Source organism: Pan troglodytes, chromosome 14 (genome assembly GCF_028858775.2).
Source record: "Pan troglodytes isolate AG18354 chromosome 14, NHGRI_mPanTro3-v2.0_pri, whole genome shotgun sequence".
NCBI classification, from domain to species: Eukaryota; Metazoa; Chordata; class Mammalia; order Primates; family Hominidae; genus Pan; species Pan troglodytes.
This window is the reverse complement of record NC_072412.2, coordinates 35179842-35196282: the sequence shown is the minus strand read 5'-3', so window position 1 is coordinate 35196282 and position 16441 is coordinate 35179842. Positions and strand designations below refer to the sequence as shown.

The 16441-nt window shown below is 38.6% G+C and overlaps 1 protein-coding gene and 1 long non-coding RNA gene across 4 annotated transcripts in view; one reads left to right on the top strand and one right to left on the bottom strand.

Annotated features, from left to right (window-relative positions):
- DCLK1 (doublecortin like kinase 1) overlaps window positions 1-16441 on the top strand; it is a 352247-nt gene that overhangs the window by 44559 nt on the left and 291247 nt on the right. The window lies entirely within an intron of this gene.
- On the bottom strand, window positions 1569-11579 carry LOC129136720 (uncharacterized). The gene is made up of 3 exons (XR_008538665.1): window positions 11495-11579; window positions 3517-3895; window positions 1569-3081 (listed from the first exon to the last, which is right to left on the bottom strand). It is a non-coding gene; the product is annotated as an uncharacterized LOC129136720 (long non-coding RNA).

Here is a 16441-nt window from a genome sequence, read left to right as displayed (position 1 = left end):
AAAAAAAGCTGTCGAGGAAACATTTTATTTCCAGCTGTAGTGCCAGCCAGTAATGTTGTCTGAGGCTGACTTCTCTTGGGACTGATTCTCTCTCCTGTGTGCTTTGTCCTGACACCTGAGTTCAGCTGAGGTGTTCTGGAGCCCAGGGGACCCCTGGTGGTACAGAGCAGACTCCAGAGGGCTGGTGTAGGTTGTGTTTTAAGTCACAGAAATAGCTCCCGACATTGACTTGGTTTGTCGAAGGAGCTAATTAAATAATGCTAATAGCTGGCAAACAGTGATGTCAGATGGGTAAACAGTGACCCTGGCTGCTGAGTTGGATGGGGAAAGGAAGAAAAAGAGGGAGAGGGTCTAGATGTAGCCAAGGAAGGATGAGCCTTTTATATCTCATGCAGATTAATAATAATTTTTATTAAAAGTGTCTAACCCTGTGGTGAGTGCCACAAGATTTGGTTTGTGGAGAGACTTTTCTTTAAAGATTTCTTCACAGAAGTAATCTATTTTATTACTGGTTAACTAATTGAAAATAAGCAATATGCAATGAAATATTTGTCTGGGGGTTCCTGACTGTTTATTCAAAGTTGCCAGAATGCCAAGAAAGGGGAATCCAAGGATAGATGAAGGGAGAGCTTCAGGAGTCAGGGGGTCTCTTGGTCTGCCCATGTGTCTCTCTTTTTGCCCTTTTCAAATCCTCTCCAGCCTTCCCTCCCAGGGAGCTCGCTATACTTAATGGCAGACTGGTATTCTCTCAGTCTACCCCAACTATAATTTTGCTTGAGAACATTCAGGGTGTTGGTAGCTATTTCCTCAGTTACAAAGAATAGTGTGCGGTAATTTAGAAGCTTGATTTCTGATAGAAAAAATTAGGGAAAATTACTGCAAACATGAGCAGTCGTGGGAACTTCATGGTTGAAGCTTTAAAGCTAGTTATTGATGGTCATTTTTGTCTTTGGGGACAGTGGTACAGAGCTGGCTTCCAAACTGTATTCAGGTTAGTAATTTTTATCTCTACTAAAGCAATTTGCAGAATATGTGCAGTATAGCTTTTTTCATAATTCTAAAAAACCCAACCTTTGGATTATATACATTTAGACAAAGGTCTGGAAAAAAAACACAATAAACTGATAGGAGATGTTACCTCTGAGAAAGAAAGTGGGATTGGAATCTACAAAGGGTCCATTCGCTTTATATTATTTGAATTGTTTGCAGTATAAATGTATTTTAAATATAAAGATTAAAGTTAAAAGAATCCAAAGACAACTTTCAGAGCATATAGGCATTTGTTTCAAACTTCTCTGGGGAGAAAAAATTAGTGTATTTTATTTACATAATTTGGAGATAAAAATAATTATTTTAATAATATACTACTTTGAGTTTCCTTGGGCATATTTATAGTACCTAAATTTTCTAAAGTGGATACTTAAAAACATCTGTTATTAGTAATCTATCTTTGGCCACATGGTGGTAATGAGAAATTTGTTTTCCTTGAGAGACAATATATACATATTTATGGAGTACTTTTGTTTTCAAAGTCTCATCTTGATTTATATAACCACATGATATTTTTTGAAAATGGTATAACAATTTTATTTCTGATGGGAAAGTACTTATATAAGTCTATCCTAGGAAGTTAAAAAGCTAAAATGGGTGCCATATAACCAGTAGCGAAGGCCATTTGCATTGGTTTGTTGTTCTTTCATCAGTTTTTACAAACTTGCTTGGTTTTGTCTTTTTCTCTTAATGTGACATATGGATCCCTTGTTGGTAGTCTTTCTAATAGAGATTTAGTGGGAGTATAGATAATGGCAGAATGATTGTAGCTTTCACAAGTGTAATTAACTTCTTGTAAAGTACAGTTCTTCAGGACAAATCTTGAAATAGAATGATTATTTCCAGATCTGGGCTTTTGTCCCCCTCCTTTATAATTCAGTTCCTTTCTCTTCTGTGCTGTCAGTTTAGTGATTCTTCAACAAGACTTCCCAAACTTCAAATTTGTTTATATCTTTTCTGTTTAGCTATTTCTTTTCATCAGATTATACATAAGTGTTTTTGAAATAGCTGCAAGGTTTGACCCCTATGTGCCCGGTGATTGTACGTCAGTCATTTGAAAAATCAGACACTCAGCTGTCGTCCCTGTGGTCCAGTTTCTAAAACCGAGAATCATGAACTGTCTGGGGATAAGGGAAATGGAAGACAAACCGAGCTACTGTCTGTCTGCTGATTCTTGCATCTAGTGTTTTTCCTTACCTTTTCATTCTGCCAGGGCGGGGAAAAATCATTCAAGGATGTTTACTGACATTTCTGCATGTTTTTGAATGCCTCAGGAATTATTTGACTTTTCCTTTGTGATAATCTAATCCTAAGTGTCTGTTTGCTCCAATGTATTTTTAATAGCCAAGAGACAAATACATTTAGTTTTCTTCCTTTTGATAAAAAGTTGTTTGAGAAAGGAAAGTATCAATTTGACCGATTTCTATTATTTTTCTAGCACATTCTAATTATGTTATAAAAATAGCAACAGCAAAGTAACTTAGAGAAATCCAGGAGGAAATGAACCTGTTGACTTGGAGGATATATATTCATATATCACTAATCCTGTGTTTAATAGAATGTTTCTTAAAGAAAAAAGTTTTCTCTTCCTAGCTTAGAATGGAAGACCAATGGTAGGGGTAGCAAGCCCCTACTAAGCACCTACACCACAGTGGATGTCACAAAGTGGGTCTTCCATAAATATTTGTTGAAATTTTTAAAAAAATGAATGGGAAAACTCAAGGAAAAAGATTGTTCCTGGAGGAATTCCTTGGAGGATTTATTTGTTATTTGGCGATACAGATCAGCTGGAATGTGAATAATACAATTGCTTGTTTCTTAGAATCTATTCCACTTTCAATCTTTTTGAGTCACATTTGTAAGATTTACAGTACCTATGTTTTGATGATTGTATGGGCACCAATAAACAGTAGAGGACTTGTTTTCTTATAGCCATTTAAATTTTAATTATCATTGGGTAGTGAATGCCATCCCATTTGTTCCACAGGCTGATCTACCAAAGTGGGAACTGGAGTTGAACTGAGGAGGGACCTAACAGAGTAATCGAGATGAAAGAGAAGTTTCAGAGACGTGAACATGTAATACAGTTAAAAACAAACTAGACATTTTTAGTGTGTTTTAGAGAACTTCCTATGAGGTCACTAGAACATAAAGGCTGTGATCAGAGGCAAAGGCCAGAGGTTGCTACAGGCCACCATCTTGATCTGTCAAGATAACCTGGTCTTTTTCTACTTTAATATGGTGCTTTCTTATAGCCCAATAAAGAATAGATTGTTTATACTCTTTGACCCTCCATTCCCTAAGGACTTTTTAAATAGCAGTTTGGAATCGGTGGGTACATTGCTTAACACTGAACAGATGTTTGGCAAATTCAAATGAGATTTCAGATTCTTATGCACAGAAGATATTTAAAGAAGCAACTTTTGTGGACAGAGCCCATTCCCTGTAACCATAAGTTTGACTCACCAGGAGCTGGGTTTCTGAGGCAACTATTGCCTTTTTCTAACTGCAGCCATCTGTTTGTATATCCCCTTCTCTCCACCGGGAGCAAGGAAGACAAATGAGGAATGAAGACAAAATTCTAGGTAGATAGCTGGGGCTCATTCAGCTCAGGTTTTTGTCTAATCCAGTGGGTGGATTTGAGTCTTTTTCATATGAAAGTATTTTAGCAACTTTTAGTGCTTTCTACAACTTCCATTTTCATAAGGTTTACAAACTGTGCTCTCTGAGGGTGGTCTAAGCGAGGACTGTATCTGTTCAGCTGATGTTGCAGGAGAGGAGTTGGTGACACCTTCAGGCCTTCATGATGCCGTCAGTCTGGGGGAAATGACTCATCCATCCAACTCTTTGTTGAGAATTTAAATGACAAATGACATATCAAGTACAGTTCGCCCTTGAACAACATGGGATTAGAGGAATCAACCTCCCACACAGTTAAAAATATATGTATAACTTTAGACACTTCCAAAACTTAATTACTAATAGCCTACTGTTGACCAGAAGCCTTACCGATAACATAAGCAGTCAATTAACATAACACATATTTCATGTTATATACTGTATTCTTATAATAAAGTAAGCTAGGGAAAAGAAAATATTATTAAGACAAAATATAACTGCTATTCGTTAAGTGGAAGTGGATCACCATGAAGGTCTTTATCCTCACTGCCTTCACCTTGAGTAGGCTGAGGAGGAGGAGGAAGAGGAGGTGTTGGTCTTGCTGTCTCACAGATGGCAGAGTCAGAAGAGGTGGAGGAGGTGAAAGGGGAGGCAGGAGAGGCAGGCACACTCATAATTTCTATTGAAAAAAATCTGCGTATAAGTTGACTTGCACAGTTCAAACCTGCGTTTTTCAAGGGTCAGCCATAATTGCTAAAATAGCAAGGCTGGAGATAAGGTTATCTGGAGGGGGTGGATTGCTGGCCTCTCCACCCTCATTAGATAGTGCTTATCCAATGCCTTGGTTTGCAGGATGCTAAAGTTCTCTTCAAAGCATTGTGGTCTTATAGCATTGTTGTTACTTACTCCTCTTGACTAGAGCAATTGAAATGTTAAAGGAAAACAAAACTTTCTCTAAAGAATGGCTGTGTAAATCGGTCGCTCTGTTTAATCTCCACAATTTTTCTACTTAAGTTGAATAAATGTTATTTTTCCCAGAAGTTAGAGAGCATATTCAAGCAATGGTTTGATGCAATCCTTTATAAGTTGTGAGACCTTCGTGCGCATGTGTGCTGGGGTTGAGTACAGGAGGTAGAGATGACAGTTTCCAGTCCTTTCTACGTGACACAGGTTAGAATTCCCGAACAATGAAACTTTCCAAGAATGCCATTTCTTGGAAATAACTGCTTTTTAAGGCCACCTTAGGCATGACTTTTAAAATGGAACAATGAAAATTTGCATTTCAAAGCCATCTAATCGGCCCTCTATTCTTTTGAACTATGAGTGGTCTTTTTAAGTAGATTTCAGCATACTTAATTTTTTTTATATATGTGACTTTGAATTTTTTTTCTCCTTCATTAGATTTTTTATAACTTGGCCAAAAAGTTACTTAGTGATGCACTAAGTGATGAGATTCTGTCTTCAAACTTCACATTGTTTTTGTCAGCCTTCATGATATTAGACAGTATTTAATGAGATGTTAGGAAAGGAATAATTTTGAGGGAAATATACTTGAGTCAAATTGAATTCTTAGTTTCATTATGTTAATAATTATTTAATTCTAATTTTTTTCTTTTAAAAGTTGCTTTCATTTTAACCATTTAATTAATGTTATGCTGAATTTTTATATGCATTGAAATGCTTATTTTGTGATATGAATAATGCAAAACTTCTACCAAACACCGAAGTCTGTAATTATTGAAAGCGGAGTTTCTGAACCTGCACTATTGACATTTTAGGACAGATAAGTCTGTACTATTGGGGCCTGTCCTGTGCAAGGCAGAATGTTTAGCAGCATCTAGCACCACCCACTAGATGACAGAATGCCCTACTCCCTTCCCCCAGTTGTGACAATTAAAATGTTTCTTAGGCATTGGCAAATGTCCTCTGGGAGGCAAAATTACCCCTCAACCCCTGGTTGAGAACCACTGATGTAAAGTCTAAACTCTTTCTTCCCAATAACAGAAAGGGATTCCTCATGATAGAGAGTGAAAGCAGAAGCCGTGTGTGTTGCAAAAATAACTGTGGAAATCTGACTGGAAACATTATATTGTAGATCATTGTCCTAGGTTAAGTAAAACTCAAAATCAAAGGCAGGCTAAATATTGAAATAATGCAAGAATCAATAAATTATTTTTACATAGAATATTTCTGGACCAAGATGGAAGTAGACTGAAGTACAATATGGAGCACTACCTGGAGCAAGGTAGTAATTCAATTTCAGCCCACTGAAGGAAACTGACAGATCAGATTCAAAATGCTGTTGACCTTGACGAATATTTCCCTTGAATATGTGTAATATCCTTGACCTATGTAAGATAACCCGACATGGACCGGAAGCTTTATTGAGTCCCTAATTCCTATATTTTGATGTTTTGATTTCACAGGTATTTCCAGCTTGCTTTTCTCTCTCCTTTGATCCTCCATGATATCGTGTTCTCTTGGTTTTCTTGCTGCCTCTTTGTCTCATCTTTTGGCTTTCCTTTCTTATGCCCTCCACCTGAACACTGGTTATCCCCACAAGCTAGGCCTCGCTCTCCTTTCTCACCTTCCTTCTTCATTAACTCTCAATTACCTCAAATACCAGCTCAGTGCTATTCCCAATCTCCAAAAGCTGTAGAAACATTTTTTTTCCCATAACTCCTTTGTTGGCAAAACCTGACCCAAATAATATGAAGCTTTTATAGTCATCATTGATCCCACCTAATGTGAACATGTGTGTATGTCACTGCAGAATTGTTAATATGCTGATCAAAGGCCACTGCCCAGATGTCATTGGTAAGGATAAGTAATGTGTGATGTATGTGCTGCACCATTTTTCTAAAATCTGAAAAATTCAGAATCTAACATATTTGGCTCCCCAAGCATTGGGTAAGGTACAGCTACTACTTCTATGTGCAGCATCACAAGTCAATAGCTCTTAATGATCCCTTCATTGCTTGCCTTTTGGATATCTTCAGCTATTGATGGAGCATTCTTTCAATGCTTGAAACAATTTTTTAAAAATTGTAGCAATTCATTTTCCTTGCTCTAAGAAACAGAATATTCCTGATGATGCTGTTGGTACTAAGTACTCTAGTCTTCAGAACTTGAGGTTATCTTTTTCTTTTTAAGATGGAGTCTCACTTTTGTCCCCCAGGCTGGAGTGCAATGGCGCGAACTTGGCTCACTGCAACCTCCGTCTCCCGGGTTTAAGCAATTCTCCTGCCTCAGCCTCCCAAGTAGCTGGGATTACAGGTGCCCGCCACCATGCCCGGCTAATTTTTTTGTATTTTAAATAGAGACAGGGTTTCACCATGTTGGCCAGGCTGGTCTCAAACTCCTGACCTCAGGCAATCCTCCCGCCTCAGCCTCCCAAAGTTTTGGGATTATAGGCATGAGCTACCGTGTCCAGCAGAGGTTTTCTTAATGTTCCTTTTCTCTACTTGCCCAGCTCATTAAATTCTCAAGGCTTCTATATCCTCATGCACAAGTTTCTTTTCATCTTTGTTATCCCTTGCAGTAACTTTAGTTTTGAGCTGCTGGATCAGCCTCCATTTGCACATGGCCAGCATATCTGTTGTTTTCCTCTTTCTATGATCTACTGTGACTTTGCAGAGTAACATTCTAGGCATTTCCACAACCGCCCTGACATGGTCTCATCTCTAGCCATGTAGCCACAGGGGCTTTTCTGCACCATTGAGACACACAGGTTCTTTAATGTAAAGTGTTTTGATGCCATGTCCTGCTCATTGGTTGATTTTCTCTCCCTGACTGCAGAGCTCCTTTTCTGAGTATCTGTCCACCATCCCCCTCGGTTTTCTCATCTCCATACAACCTTCCCTCGGTGCAGCGAGTCACATTTTAGAGGGGGAGTTGCCTTCCAAAGCCTAGTAAAAATGCAAAATTCATGAAAATCAGACCTATTTTTTTTTGTAGGAAATGATTCACATTACGTAAAATTGGAAGTGTAAAGTGACAACCTTTTAATGTTTTATGTCACTATTTCAAATTCACATAAAATAAGACCATTTGAAAGTCTGTCTACCAAGAGCTAATCTGACTTTGTCTTTTCATCTGCACTTAGACTGCAACTCGTGGTGTTTCACCATCCACTTGCTCCAGTGCTCAGATACTTCATCTTCATTTGGAGATAGCTCATCCCTCTGGACACCCTGAAAATGTTTCAGTATCTACAATTTGTAAACCACTTTAAATAATAATGCATTACAATATTATGGCTTTCTGGTAGCTGAAATGAAAGAATTGTGGGAGATTTCTACTCAGTTGAAGAACTCTACCCAACTGGTACAGATAACAGATCATCAAGAGCTTGGAGGGGCTTCAGTAGCACACCCCAGACTTTGACTCCATGAGCATTATCTAGAGCCACATTTTAGTCTGTGTGTTGGTAGAAGACGTAAGTGGTATGCTTATTGTCTTAGCCTGTTTGAGGTGCTGTCCTAGAATAGTATAGACTGGGTGGATTAAACAGCAAACATATGTTTCTCATAGTTCTCAAGGCTGGGAAGTTCAAGATCAAGGTGCTGGCAGATTCAGTTCTTATTCAGGACCCTCTTCTTGGTTTGCTCTGTCCTCACATGGCGTAGAGTGGAAGCTCTGGGGTCTCTTCCTTGTCTTATAGGGGCACTAATCCCATGATGGGGGCTCCACCCTCATGATTTTATCTAAACCTAATCACTCCAAAGGCTCCATCTCCAAATACCATTGTATTGGATATTAGATTTTAACATACAAATTTTGGAAAGACACAGATATTCAGTCCAGAGGACTATCTTACTAAATTACTGGTTAGTGAGAAAATCCAATGATCATGACACACCAAAGTTATGGATCAGAGCTCACAAAGTCATATTAATGCTCATGCCATTGCACATTCTCCATGTATGTCCCCAACATCAGCATTGGCCAGGGCAATAGTTTATATTATGAATTCATGAAAAATAATGCAGGTTTTGATACAGAATAAGCTAGCCATGTGTTATGATTTGTTAAAGCAACCACAGAACAGGGACATGTGTAGAAAGGTGTATGGCCCTTGGGAAGTGGTGGTCTTACTGCATTCTCCCAAGTCATCAATCTGTTTGCTGTGTTGACTGCATCTGGCTCTCCTTTCATGTTCCTACCATCACATCTTCTTTGTGCTTTATTATAGAAATTTTCTTTATATGTATATTTTCTGCTTGCAAGTCTTTAGTGCTAATAGACTTTTAGCTGCCTGAGAACAAGGACTGTCTGTTCATCTTTCCTGTCTCCAGCTCTAGCAGAGTACTTGGTATTTAATACCCTCTTAACAAAAATTGCCAAACTGCCTCTGTGACCCATTTCCAGGGGGATGCTGGCAAACCAGGTGACATCTAGAAGGGAGGCAAGTAGATTTCTGAGAACTTTTTGAATCCAAATGACATAAGGTAACATAATGAGTAGTTGATGGAGCTGTGATTGTTTAGGCTGGAAAATAATTATGTTTGCAAAATATGTTGTAATTTTTGGCATACAGAGCATGGGATACAGAAAGGAGATAAAATAGTGGTTAAGACTTTATAGCAGTGTCACCTTGGGCAAGTCTTGGTGTATCCATTTGTAAAATTGGGACAGAACAGAGTGATTACCCCACTGGGTAGTTGAGAAGCATTAGTGCTTGGGGAGGTATTGATAGTAAGTGCTCAGTAAGTGGCACAGCTTTATTCTTCTACCTATATTTTCTCCTCCTCCTCTCTTTCTCCTCTCCCTCCTCCTCTCCAGCTTTCCACTGGGGGCATTATCATATCTATTATATAGACAAGGAAGGTAAGATCAGAAAGGTTACATGATACATTTGATATTTCTTTAATATATGTGAAAGAAGAAACTATAATCTAAGTTTTGGCCCATTATTCTTTTTTGGACAGAATGTCCATCTTCAAACATTTGGGAAAGCATTATGTAGAAGACAGAGGTGACTCAGTCTACATTGCTTCAGAGGGCAGAGCCAGGGCCCATGGGTAGATATTACCCACATCAGTACTAGGTGGCGGGTGCAATCGGAACTTCTCTTCTTCCCTGGCATCAGGAACGGCACTGTGCAGATCGTAAGGAGTCCACAAATCATTGAACTAATAGAATTTCACTACTGAAACAAGGACTAGGGTCTTACTATATTCTGCCAGGGAAAACAAGGTTTGAAAAGTTCTTCTGCTGTTAAAATATGTAGAGAGAGAGTTCTCAGGAGTGATCAGAAGGACATACAATAGCAGAGATGGAAGGAGAACTCAAGCTCAATCAGAGCTTTTTCAGGAATTCAGCAAATGACTAGTTGCATTAATTCTCAAGTTATTTTTGAGAACTGAGTGGTCAGCAGTTTTCAGGAACAGTTTTTATTCTGTCAGGAAGACTGGGAAAATGAAGATGATATTTAAAAATAAAATCCATGATAATTGTGAAAGTGCCCATAAATTCCTGGTGCAAGGACCACCTAGTCAAGGAGACAGGAGAAATAGGGCATCTTTTACATTATTAACATGCTGAATGGGTAACCTTACCTCATTTGGTATTTCTCCTCATACATTTTTTAACATAATTTTCTCACGGTGAAACACTTTTTATGCAGTGATTTCTATTCATTCTTTTGACTCTTAAGAAAAATAATCTTGCAGATTTTTTTAAAGCATGATGAGAATAAGAAATGCAAGATATATTGAAGGAAGGATCAAGAAGACAAAATTAGCATTTTTTGGGGGGACGGAGCCTGCTTCCGTTGCCCAGGCTGGAGTGCAGTGGTGCAGTCTCAGCTCACTGCATCCTCTGTCTCCCAGGTTCAAGTGATTCTCCAGCCTCAGCCTCCCGAGTAGCTGGGACTACAGGCATGTGCCACTGTGTTCGGCTAATTTTGTTTGTTTGTTTGTATTTTTAGCAGAGATGGGGTTTCACCATGTTGGCCAGGATGGTCTCAAACTCCTGACCTCAAGTGATCTGCCTGCCTCGGCCTCCCAAAGTGCTGGGTTTACAGGCGTGAGCCACCATGCCCGGTCAACACTAGCGTTTCTTAGTGCTACACTATAGCTAAGCTATCATACATATCATCTCACTTAACTCTTCTTCATTTCATGCACATTTTGCAGACAAGAATTTGAGGCTCATAGGTTAAATAATTCACCCTAGGCTCTCCAGTAAAGAAGTAATGATCTATCTTAAGAGGCAGTCAATAGAGAGAAATTTTTCATAGAAATAGTTCTTTACTTTTCTTTTTTAAATTGTCTGGGAGCCCTAAATTATGAGGCAGTTGGTGGCATCTGACATATGCTCGATTTCCCAAAATACTCAGATGTCGCATACAAGTAATATCTCTGCCTTATTTATTTCATCCTCATTCATATTTTCCCCTAACTCTGTGCTTCTATTACCCCCTGCGTGATACAAAGTGTGTTATTCAGGAAGCCATAGTAATTATGTATCAGAACTAATGGAAAAGAGCCTGGCAAATATATCTACTTGTTTTATACATGAGCAGAGTCAATAGAATTATCCTTGTGATCTGGAAGGAATTTAAAACCACGCAGATGATTCTGAAAATATTCTTCACCTTCAATAACCCATCTAATTTTTTTGAGACACAAATTTTTGATGCTATCCCTCATTTGAATCCTAAAAATGTATTTGCCATCCTGCTACAGAAAGATGTGGAGGTCAGGGAGTAATGTGGTCTACTTTAAAGGTTGGGTTTTGTCCCCCCTTAAACATTTAGAAATAAAATATTTGTACCACTTCACTGGCAGAAATTCAGTAGCAATGGTAAGAATAGAGTTACCTTCTGTGTCTAGTGTTGCCTTTACAGTTGCTTTGTTTCATAGTTTTATAAATTGGGCTTTCTGGTTTCCTTGGAAACCCAGTTGTCGACATTGGTTGCTAAGGAGCAGCCTTGGCTGCACAAAGCATAAGGAGCTGCGAGTCTGCTACTGAGTGACTTCATTCTTGGCAGTAACAGGCAGTGGGACTCTTAGGACCCGCTTATGGGGGGCCTCCATCTTGATTTTCAGCCTGAAGGATTACTATGGCTCTTCCTGATCTTTATTCTCCTGGCAGTTACCAAAGCTATAGGTGCCTATAGGAGCTGAGAATTGTGTAGCATTTTAGAGCATCTTTGTCCTCAACTCTATTTTTTCAGTCACTTGTTATCAATGATTTATTCAACAACGGATAATCTATTTCTGCAATAATAAGATCCCAAATAAACTGTATTGTCTTCTCTGTTTTTTTTTTTTTTTTTTTTTGAGACGGAGTCTCGCTGTCGCCCAGGCTGGAGCTCACTGCAGGCTCCGCCCCCCAGGGTTCACGCCATTCTCCTGCCTCAGCCTCCTGAATAGCTGGGACTACAGGCGCCCGCCACCTCGCCCTGCTAATTTTTTGTATTTTTAGTAGAGATGGGGTTTCACTGTGTTAGCCGGGAAGGTCTCGATCTCCTGACCTCGTGATCTGCCCGCCTCGGCCTCCCAAAGTGCTGGGATTACAGGCGTGAGCCACCACGCCCGGCCGTCTTCTCTGTTTTTAAGATGGGAGGTCTTCCTTCTTAAATTTAGCAGTGAGCAATAATGAAAGAAGCTAAGAATTGTTCATCCTTGCAAATCAGTGTGGTAGCATGACACTGATACCAGACTGTGTCTGATGTACATTTTCTAATATACTGGTTTGAAGAACTAGAGATTATAGTACATGTAAATGTACCATAACTAAATGGTTATCCAATTAAAACAAAAAACAAAGAACTGTAACCCACATTTTCTGTATTGGCATACAACAGATATTATAGTTCTTATAGAAATACATCCCTAACTTGGGTTATACCGATTTTTGAACATGACTTTATAAGCTTTTAGGCATAGTAATTCAGGTGCGGATCTGTCTGTGGTCATGGTCCACATGTCTGTTTTGTGGATGTATGCTGCACGAGGAGGTCAATGATGTGCAAATCTTTGAGATCATAGGTAGCAAGGTCCTCATTTTTCAAATAAGTGTTAAGGACATGTGCAAGCTCCATTTCCATAGTTCAGGTGTGAGCCAGACAGAGCCATCCTCCTTGGCTGTCTGGAGGGCTGATTTGTGTTACAGCAGGTGGTGATGGAATTAAACCCTAACAGGACACCATTCATCTTCCTTGTTTGTTTTGGGTGATAGCATTGTGCAAATTCATGGCATTGTTTTATCTGTCAGATATCTTCAGATACCTGCTTTTAGAGGTAGTTTTTTTTTTGTTTGTTTGTTTTTTGTTTTTGTAAACCCACATAGTTAAGTGAGACTCTTGTCTTACCCTCTCTGAACCTCATATTCGTTATCTCTAGAATTGGGCAAATAATGATACCTTATGGTTGTTATGGGAGTGAGATAGCCTATGTGAAATGTTTACTTAGGTATCTATCCCATAAGAGGCCCTTAAAAATAGTATCTGTTTTCTAAAAAGGCAAATCCATAAAGACAGATAGATTAGTGGTTGTCTGGGGCTGGACGTAGGAGGATAGCATGACTGCAAACAGGCATGAGGACTCTTTCCAAGGTGATGAAAGTGTTCTAAAACTGAGTTGTGGTGGTGGTTGCCAATTGTATGTATTTACTAAAAATCATTGAATTATACGATTAAAATGAGTGAATTTTATGGCATGTAAGTTATACCTCAATAGAGCTGTTTTAAAAAGTAGTAGCTGTAAGTGGTACAGTAGAGAATTAAACTTTGCTTCTCGTAGGCTATTCTGGATAAGCGAGTAATATCTTAGAGGATTTGAGGTGAGATATCCCAGAATCCATGTAGTAATGCACATGAATTATAATGAGATCTTGTTGATGTTATATATTATGATACAACAGAAAATGATTATTCTTTGTGATTACCTTATATTACATAATTTCCAGTTCTATAGAAACTTCCAACTTTCATGACTGTAGTAAAATAATTACTGTGGTTTTGTAATGGATTTGGATGACTCTTTTTAACAAGGTAGGGCTGCTGGTTGCAGGGTGTATGGCTGTGATTCTTCTTTTGAGACTCATTGTCATCTGGCTGGATTGTATCTATTCAGTCCAACAGCTTTATTGATCACTTAATATGTGTTAGTGATTTTCTAGAGGCTAGGGGTAGAAGAAGAGATGTGCTCAGTTTTAGATGTGATAAGTTTGAGATCTCTTGTTAGTTGTACAAGAGAAGTTACTGCCTAGGCAGTTGGCTACAACGCTGGAATTCAGGAAAGAAGTCTGGCCTGAAGATATAAATCAGGAAGACATTAGCATATGGATAATATTTAAAGCAATAAAACCGGATGAGCTCACCAAGGAAATACGTGTCATTAGAGAAGGGAAGAGTTTCAATGACTGACCTTAGGTTGCTCCAAAATTAAGAGATGGGAAAAAGAAAGGGCACCCGCATAAAGAACTGAAAAGGAGTGACTGGTTAGATAGGAATCAAGTCAGCAGAATGGCATGCCCTGAAAGCATATCTGGGACAGAGGGACACTTGTGCATACACTGCTAATGGCTCAGATAAGATGAGTCCTGAAAATGTGATGATTGAGTAGAATAACCTGGGGGTGTCTGATGATCTTGACAGAGGCAGCTTGGTGGAAATAGGTGAGGGAGCTAGTTTAGGAAAACAAATTAGAGGAGAAATTGATGCAAACATAGACAAGTCTTTCAGGAAGAAATGGAGAGGAAGCTGGGAAGGAAGTAGGGTAGTAAGAATGGCTTCAATCTGATATTTGAATTATTAAAATCGAGAATTTGGTCTATATGGAGTAATTTAGATTTTAATTTCTTTGGCATGCCTCTCTCGATCAATATATCTTTACTGATATTTTTCCAGTTTTGATTTGCAAGCTCTCAGCTTTTACAACAAAATTCGAGTTCTGTTGTGTTTGAATTAATTAATGTAAGATTTTTCCCTACAACCAAAAAGCAATATAGTCTAGTGGTAAGGACCATGCACTTTATGTCAATCAAACTGGAGTGTGAGTCTGTCTTCTGCTCCTTGTTAGCTGTGTGAACTGGGAAAATTCTTTAGTGTTTCTTAGCCTTGGTTGCCTAATTTGTAAAATTTGGATAGTAGCATTCTTGCCTTTTAGAGTTATTATGAGACTTAAATGAAATAACTCAAAGTGCCTAGTCCAGCATCTAACACCCATACTTCCTGGTAAAGTTTAGCTTTCATGATAGCCACTAATTTATACTTCGATATGGAATAACATAGCATAGTAGAAAGAATGTGGGATTTGGAATTAGCCATACTTGAGTTTCTACCCCATTTCATCTCTCACTATCTGTACATATTACTTAATATTGCTGAATTTGTTTCCTCATATCTGAAGTGAGTATAATAATACTTAACAGAATGAGGCTTAAATGAGATATTTATAAAATCACATAGAAAGTGCCACACAAATGTTAATTTTATTTATTTAAAATGAAGTTGTATTTTATAGAGATTACATCTCTTCTATTACATGTATATACTAAGAAAAGAGAAATCTTAGTATATTTTTGGAGTTTTAAGTGTTCAATTTCATGGGAAATTTGGGCTCCAAATAGAATGAAGCACTCCAGTGGCAGTGTAACGAGATATGTTCATATTATTTCTGGTCAAAAATTCTGAAGTGTTAAAATGCTACAAGCAGAAGAATAGAAATGTGCATTCTATTATGCAATTATATAAAAAAAATTTCATTGTAGACTGACTCATTTTGCTCCAAGTGACCTAGCTTGGAGGCCAAGCAAGTATCTTCTTCTCTTTCTTCCAGAACACCACGTCTCCTAGGTCTCTTTATAAAGATGGGGGCCGGGCGCGGTGGCTCACGCCTGTAATCCCAGTGCTTTGGGAGGCTGAGGTGGGTGGATTGCCTGAGGTCAGGAGTTAGAGAGACCATCCTGGCCAACATAGTGAAACCCCGTTTCTACTAAAAATACAAAAAATTAGCTGGACGTGGTGGCAGTTGCCTGTAATCCCAGCTACTCAGGAGGCTGAGGCAAGAGAATTGCTTGAACCCAGGAGGCGGAGGTTGCAGTGAGCCGAGATCGCGCCATTGCACTCCAGCCTGGGCAACAAAGAACGAGACTCCATCTCAAAAGAAAAAAATGTTAAGTTAAAAAAATAAATAAAGATGGGAAAAAATGATACATAACAGCTGGTAAAAACCAAAAGTGAAGGAGAATGTGGTCAGCCAATCCTTGCAGAAACTTTGCAAGTAAGAACAACCTAATGGTAAAAACTTGAAATTAGTGTGACCTTGTTTGATAAATATCTAACCTAACCTCATAGAAATTCTCTGACCAAAAACTGGGGTGACTTGGATCACTTTTGAGTCCTCTTGGTCACCCTTTACAGAGGTAGAATAGCGAAGTCCAGTACTGTTACTACTAGTTTACGTTTATAGAGTACTCAGCCCTTTTCAAAAGACTTTCATGGGCTTTGTTGCTTGTAATTCTCAGAACCATCCCGTGAGATAAGTTTTGAAACTTGTATTACGTCCTTGTTAAAAAGAAACAAATGGTTTCTTTGGAAGATGCTGTTATTGCCTCTGGGTCAGGACTGGGACTGCAGCCACTTTAGGATGTTTTTGGATTTAAAAAACCATATTTTTTTTCAACTTTTCAGGCATTATGCAACAAATGTGAATGGTCATATTCTGAGCTTCCTTGGAGACTTAAGGATTTTATTTTATTTTTCATAACACAAGCCTCTTGCATCAAAATTCATTTCTAACCTCACTCTTCACCAGAC